Source organism: Cibotium barometz, chromosome 19, assembly GCF_041138505.1.
Source record: "Cibotium barometz isolate CiBa-2024 chromosome 19, ASM4113850v1, whole genome shotgun sequence".
Taxonomy (NCBI): domain Eukaryota; kingdom Viridiplantae; phylum Streptophyta; class Polypodiopsida; order Cyatheales; family Cibotiaceae; genus Cibotium; species Cibotium barometz.
The window spans coordinates 55,655,042-55,662,974 of NC_141064.1; the positions used below are offsets into that span (position 1 = coordinate 55,655,042).

Below are 7,933 nucleotides of genomic sequence, written 5' to 3' on the forward strand. Positions count from 1 at the left end.
GCTCAATCATCTGGCGCGAACTGAAACCGAATTCTTTGTAATGTTTGGAACATGAAGTACATCTACAAGGTACTTTACCTTACCATCCTTCATAGACAATGGCACATCTCCAACATGGGCAATCGGATGAGGAGTGTCATCCCCTATTTCAACAAAACCCGGTCTTTCAAAAATCTTCATTTCCTTGAACCACTCACCATGACTTGCCATGTGGTTCAAAGCACATCAACATACCATACATCATCCTTACATGCTGCTACATCATTTCCAAACACAACATTAACTATATGTTACATAACAAACAACCTCTCATTATCCTCATTATTTTTGCTAGAGGACGCATAGTTGTTTCGCTGTAATTTTTCATTTCGCGTGTCACTCTGCTTATCATAGCAATCTGCCTGCACATGTCTAGGATTACCATAATAAAAATAGCCTCGTGTATCATTATGCTACCTTTGTCAACAATTACCACAACCTCTTTGACTCCCCCTGCCTCTAAACTAGCCTCTTCCACCTATGTGTTATTGTTGAGAATCCTGGGACTGTTTGCTCTGCTAGCTGATCATAATTTTTATTACCTGTTTGGCCACCACCTTGGCCACATCCACCTCTATCCACGAATTCATCAGAAGATATGATCAAGTGCTCGGTCCTACGGTGGTGGCCACTATTCAATTTTTCAATCTGATCACGTCCACTTCGGATAAACCCTGAGTACCTGCCGATCTGATGAAGATGGGCTTGGAACCTCTTCAACGAGGAGCAGCATAGAATCCAAAGCTACTATTAAACTTTCCATGGTTTGATCCTTCGAACTTTCCATGCCTCAGCAGTTGTGCACAGAAGAAAGCATGTTAGATTATATCCACGAATTCATCAGAAGATATGATCAAGTGCTCGATCCTACGGTGGTGGCCACTATTCAATTTTTCAATCTGATCATTATGCTGTTGGAAACATTCTCCCCTATTAGAACCACTGTCATGAAGGCACTTAAGGATTGGCCTTTGACATCAACTAAAGCTGATCTTTGGCTACTACGAGCATGCCATGTGGATGCTAACCTGGTGCCTCCAAACCTTTGAAGACATGAAGGAGAAAAAATTTTGGACTAGTTAGCGTGTCATCCATCGAGCCCCCTGACTCCTACCTCGCGCCATGATTTTGTCAGAACCTATTTGATCTACTACCACTAGATCCAACTAGCTCCTTCGAGAATGGACCTGAATTAGGGAGGGGGTATGTTAACCACTCTGGTTAACATTATTTTTCAAGCGTGGCTATGGTTCTTGTGATTCATCCTTTTGTAAACTGTGCAAAGCGCTAATTGATGAAAGAGATATGGGATGAACAAGCTTACAGTTTATGTAATGTTGGTCATAGGAAAGTGATGTACATAGAGCTAGGAAGCTAGTTTTGGGTCCCCAAATTGTAAATGGGCAGTCGGCCATTGTAAAATGAGGCTCTTGTATATAAGACATTTTGTGAGATCCCACTGCCCCCTCCACGCACCGGATTTTCGATTGTTGGCACAGCAGAAGCAGCTCCCTCTTGCGCGGGGCAAGGATCCCCACTCGGGGCCTCGCCCTCGAATGTCCAGGCACGAGACTAAGCTGGTGGTCATTCCGAAAACCGAAACCCGGAAAATTTCCCATGCCCAGAAAATGAGGACGATTCCACCATTTTTATTTTCTTAAACGAATATTCTAACGGGGTCAAGAGACTAAACTAACCTTCATCTGATTAAACCAGATAGAAGAAAAATTTATTGCAGACTTAACGTGAAGGAATCAATGCTTTTTTCCTAATTGAATCAGGCATAGCCATTGATCTATTCATTTGAGAAGTCTTCAGGCTTTTATTTAACTACTTGAGTTTTAAGTGTATTCTTATTAATTAATTTTATTATTAAAACTCTACTGATTCGAGCCTAACCCCATCTAGCCCATGGGTTAGCCACCACCCAACCACTGGAATTGGTAGAACTAGACAAGTACTCACCCACCCAAAATTGAATGCCTTTTTTAACTTTTGCTTTAGAATACAGATACGCACACACTCCTCTTTAAACTTTAATTTATAAAACAATCCATTGACAAACAATTATTGGTTACAGATGTCATAGCTCAAAATTTCCATCCAATCCTTATTTCTCACAAAAAACAGTATCACTTTGGACTCTCTGTTGAGACCAGCTGGTCAGCAACAACGAGATCCAGTAACAGATTACAATAAACATTGATCCATCATACAATATCTTCCACGACATACGCATGGGTGTCCTCAGCACCGCGAGCCCATGCATCGCCTGGTCAGAACCCTCTATGATCCTCCCTTAGGTATCCTGGCACTTCACTCAAGGACCGCTGTTGAAATATACAAGTGAATAGGGTGTGTGCGGGAACAAGCCCTTGGTTAGAGGCTGTAAAAGAGAATGTGTAAATGTGAAAGAACCTATGAAAAGGTGAGAAGAATCTACTAGGAGAGAATAAAGGGTAGCATGAGAAGATTTAGGAAGTGTGGAGATATTCTGGGAAAAGTGAAGAGGTGGAGAGAATCAAGCAAAAGAGGTGGAGATATTCTGGGAGAGGTGGAGTGAATCAAGGAGAAATCAGTGGGATTAGATGCTTGGATGTAAACTCTATAAATTGAGACATTGGCCTAATGAGAATTTGCTGGTTTTTGATTATCCATGCCTACATTAAGCTATTTGCTAATTATTTACTAATTACATCTTAATTATTTACTAATCACTTTGTTAATGATATTGATTCTAGTATTTGATTCACCATAGCTCATCACATTGCTCTAATTTCAACATGGCCATCATGTTTATGAGCCCATTATCTAATTAATTAGGATTAGTAGATAATTAGAAATTAATCAAATTTTTAGTTATTTTTCAACTCACCTCTGTACCCCCAATTGGTGGAGGAGCTCTAGCTCTTTGCACACTCAACCATTGCCCAAACCCTTCTAGCCCAAGATAGCCAACCCATAGGAGCTCCAGCTAAGCCAATCACAAGCACAAACCGTTGACGCATGAGGAAGAAATCGCGATTTTTTGCAGCACAGGTTTTTCTGATGAATTTGCAGATCTTGTCCACTTCAGATCAAATTGACCTAATTTCTCTTAGCCCCGGGGGTTTTCAAGCATGCTCTACAAGCTGGTGAAGTCAGAATTCAATTTCATCAAGTCTACAGTGAGATCTAAGCTCTTCATCAAATCTGCAGGTGACTTTGGTAAAACAGAGATTAAGCATTCAATATTTGGTCAAATCTTGTGTTTCTTGGCTTAATCCTCTACTAGACTCATTGCTATTGATGTCTTTGAAATCATTTGAGCTTATTTGAAGTCTAAGGCACCAAATCTGGACTCCCCACATACTCTGTTTTCTGTACGCAAAATAGTGGATTAATTTGCTAATCAATGATTAATTAGTACTAATCACTATATTTTGGTGCAATTGAGGGTTCAAATTAACCATTAGGCATCTAATACAGATCCCTATAACTTCAGATTGAAATTCGGAGTTGGTTTGTACTCCAACCATTCCGTACAAATTGGTTACCCTTGATTTAATGTAATTTCTGGTGATTTTATGCTGATAAATTTGTTGTAATCATCTCTTAAACACCAGATTGAGTTGTAAAAGGGTAGACACTGCCCTTGAATCTTGAAATTGGATCAAGAGGTAATATCCCTTCACATCACCCCATGAGTATAGTACAAGAAATAGCCAAATTTAATGGGGAGCAGTTTTACACATGGCAGACAAAAACCATGTATTTGCTCATGAGGAAAAATCTGTGGGGGCTAGTTGAGGGAAGAGATGAATGCCCAGAGACGAGAGGGAAAAATGAGTGAAAGAGCAGGAATGAAAAAGCATTGGGACTTATTGCACTCAGTTTAGATGATGAAATCATTGATCACATCACAGGGATACAATGGGCAAAAGATGCATGGGATGAACTCAATAAATTATTTGGCACACAAGCAAAAAAATTCAAAGATAAATCTGATAATGGAATTCTACAAATGGGATATGAAGGAAAGTGAACCTTTAATCACACGCTTGAACAAATATAAAAGCATTAAGCAATAGCTAGTAGCTATTGGCAAAAAGGTAGAAGATGATGAGGCACTAGCAGTGCTTCTGAAGAGTGTGGACAAAGGTGAATATGAAAATATTGTAGCAATACTAAAGAATGTACCTGAATTGAAGCACAGGACAATGAAGACATGATCCAACAAATAAGGGAGATGCCATCAAACGACAAACTTGGGTTAGACTTATGCATTTTTGTTTGGGATTATAATTTGGTAGGATCTACGTAAGATCTTCATTTCATAGCAAGAGTATGCTTGGTTAAATATTAAAGCATTTGAGATGACTAGCTTTAAGCCCATATTCATGATTTTGGAGGTGAACATGAAGCTTTTTGTTGAGGATGCTTCACCACTTATAGACATCAAGAAGTACAAGAAGCTTGTGGTGGGGAGTTTAATCTTTCTCATAAACATTAGACTTTATATCAGCTTTACAGTTGTTGTGATGAATGGATTCTCTAATAGGCCATGTGAGAGTGGTCAATGGAAGCAAGGGATGCGGGTACTTGCGTACATCAAGGGTACTCTCACATGCACCATCACATGCAACAAGCGTGATACGTTGATGGGCTGGTGCTGTTCAAATTGGGCTAGAGATTACAATGATTCAAGGGAATCGATTGTTGGGTTTTGTATCTCACTTGGTTTAGATTCTTTTTCTTGGACCAACAAGAAGCAACCTACAATGAAATTTTGTTAAAGTGATTCAAAATACTTCATTGCTTATGTCTAATGTTGTTCATTTATATTAAAGGTTGAAACATTGTCATTGCTTAAATTTCAATTTTAAATACAAGAGTCATGGTGCCAATGGCATGATACAGTTAATAATGCACAAAGTATCTAATTAGGTTACATGCCTACAGATAGTGAATAGACATAGAAAAAGTTGGTTAATAAACAATGTGAAGTTGTGACTTGAGAAGATGCCTTTACACAAGAGAATGGAGAATATCACAACTTTGGACTCTTGGGTGAATTAGTCAGCCTTGATGTAGAAGACATATATAATGGAGTACGGGGTGACATGCAAATCCCCAAATTTAGCACTAGTTGTGGTGGAAGGAGGTAGGCCACCTTTGGATGCAAGTTGTTGTAAGTATGTGACGGTGCCAAGCAAGTCCCTGCACATGATCATCATAATTTCGAGATAAGTACCAAGGTCACTATGCACCTTTATTGGTTTTGAAAGATTGAAGAACAATGTTACTTCTAAGTGAGGTTTGGAAGCCCTTTTGCTATTAGACTAGTAAACCCACTCATGCAACCCTACTTTTGGGGCTTGCCCATGGACATCCATAGCGTTTTATTTTCATGTTTTCCCTTCCTTCCAAAGTCATCATTAGCTTTAAATTTCGAGAATTTTTTAATAACTTCTTGAACTAGGCTTTATGCTTGGAGCGGAGACAAGATGAAAGGTAACAATGAGCTAGGCTTCAAGTAATCTAATCTCGAGCAGCTCAGATTACTTCTAGGTTGAGATTCGTTCGTGCCACCGGCGATGTTGGGTTCACATTAGATGACCTTGATTTGCTTATATTTCACAAATCGCATATGAGCGTAAGGTAGCGCGATGTGCTTGGAAGCTTGGAAGCTTGGGATGTCCCATTTGAATTCGGAGGGTTGTGCCTGCAAATCGAGGTTTTTTAGAAAATCAAGATCAAGATTCGAGGTCATCCTCAACTCTTGATCGTAGATATAATAGGGTGGGGTGATGTGGACCGTAGATCCCACTATGCTCACCCCGTGGGGACAGAATCTATAGATTCACACCAACTCCGTGAAGCTGATATCAAGTCTAGACCATGTTGCCGCTATGGGAGGTGGCCTCGAAGAGGTTCCAGGTGATGCTGTCGGGGTCGACGGTGACGGCCTGCAGAGAGCGGGCAGTGACGAGGCTGGAGGTGGGCAGGTACGTCTCCCACGAGGGCTGCGTCCGGGTGCGCCAAAAAGAAGTGCTGCCCTGCAACAACCTTCTTCACCGACTTCTTTGCCGCAACGTGGCCCCCGCCCAGCTTGCGCCCACCTGCGATCCACTTCTGCTTCTGTTGCCTTCAAGCGGGTAGAGGTCCGCCGTAGCGTTGAAGAGCAACCAGTCGGAGCCGTTGAAGGAGTAGTGCTGCAGCCCGTCTGCGTAGTACGCCACTTGTAGCTTCTGTCCGGACGGCACCTCTATGTCCGCCGGGATGTCCAAGCTCGTTGCAATTACTTGCATTCCAATCATTACTATACGCCAAAGCTTGCAGTGCCAATTGCGAGCTCAAGATCACGACAAGGAACAGGAGTAAAGACTTCATGAATGAATGATTAGCAGGAACAATCAGAGGTGGCCGGGATGTAGCAGCTTGTGAGAGGAGTGTGTGCGCGCGCGCGCTTGAGAGAGAGAGAGAGAGAGAGAAGTGCTTCCAAACGCAAGCTCATTGGGCCTTTGCGTCCAACAGAGGCTGCTGAAAGCGAACCAGTCAAAAGCGCGTTTAACGAACAGGCTTCATTGGGCAAGTAGAGCCGCCCCCCAATGTGGGCCCGGCGAGGTCATAAGCTTGAATGTGTAGCTCTCCCGGCGGAACGCATAAATCAAGAAGCGGGCGGCCGTTCGATCTAAGGGCCCATTACACATCGCCATATGCTGATGTGGTGGGGGTATCCACTGCCCATAATTCATGGGCGCCTAGGCAATCTCCCGCCCATACATGGGCAGTGGGGTATGTGTAACGGGCTTAATCCATGGTCGCTTGATGGTGAAAAATAAGAATATGTATCAGATCTAGGGGTGTCCACTGCCCATAATTCATGGGCGCCTAGGCAATCTCCCGCCCATACATGGGCGGTGGGGTATGTGTAACGGGCTTAATCCATGGTCGCTTGATGGTGAAAAATAAGAATATGTATCAGATCTAGGGGTGGCATGAATCACACACTAGTGTAATGGTAGGGTGTTTCCTCTTCCACTCGATCATCAAATCTTTGCTCCGAAGAAGGACCACTATCACCCGTCCTCATCAAGGGAGTCTAAGGATTGTAAATACATTAAGGGACTCAAGTTGCCTTGGGATTTGTTGTCCTTTCCTTCTACCCCCTGATTGGAATGACTTTTCCTAGCCTCCACTTATTCTCTTTTACCTTGACCCATTCCCCTTCCGACTATTCCTCACCTCCATCTTTTATCATTTCTTTTCTCTTAGCTTCCACCGATTGAGTTTCTTTTTTCCCTATTTTTGTTTGCCTCCTTTTCCGCTTCCCCTTTGCCCAGGGACTGTTCTATAGAGTTTTAGCTATATGCCCAAACCCCCCACAATGCTCCAAATTTTAGACCCAACTCTAAAATACCCAAATCTCCTAAGTCCACTTCAACCGATTTCGGTGTATCTCTCGTGGTATTCCAGGAGATGCAAACACTATTGGCTTGTCTACCACCCATCATCTCGTCATTTGGATGATGCAGCACCGGCCCTAGAGAATAAGCAATATCCCACAGAGCCGACCTAAGCCAGGGAGGAAGGCCTACAATCTCAACCCATACAGGCATGCATTCGGAAGGCTCTGGTTAACATCAAGAAGAGGGTCCAACAGAAATACATGCAATAACCGTTGTCCTAAGAAGAGGGGACCTTTCGCAAAAAGCTCTGCCACCCCAGGACTGACCCTTAACCTTTCCCCTTTGCCGAGGGACTGTTCTATACAGTTTTTAGCTATATGCCCAAACCCCCCACATTTAAAGGCAGGCTCTCGGGGGAATGCTCCAAATTTTAGACCCAACTCTAAAATACCCGAATCTCCTAAGTCCACTTCAACCAATGTCGGTGTATCTCTCGTGGTATT

The 7,933-nt window shown here is 42.5% G+C and overlaps 1 pseudogene; it reads right to left on the minus strand.

Annotated features, from left to right (window-relative positions):
• Positions 1 to 5,912: 5,912 nt before the first annotated feature.
• Positions 5,913 to 6,338, minus strand: LOC147628757 (uncharacterized; annotated as a pseudogene).
• Positions 6,339 to 7,933: the final 1,595 nt, after the last annotated feature.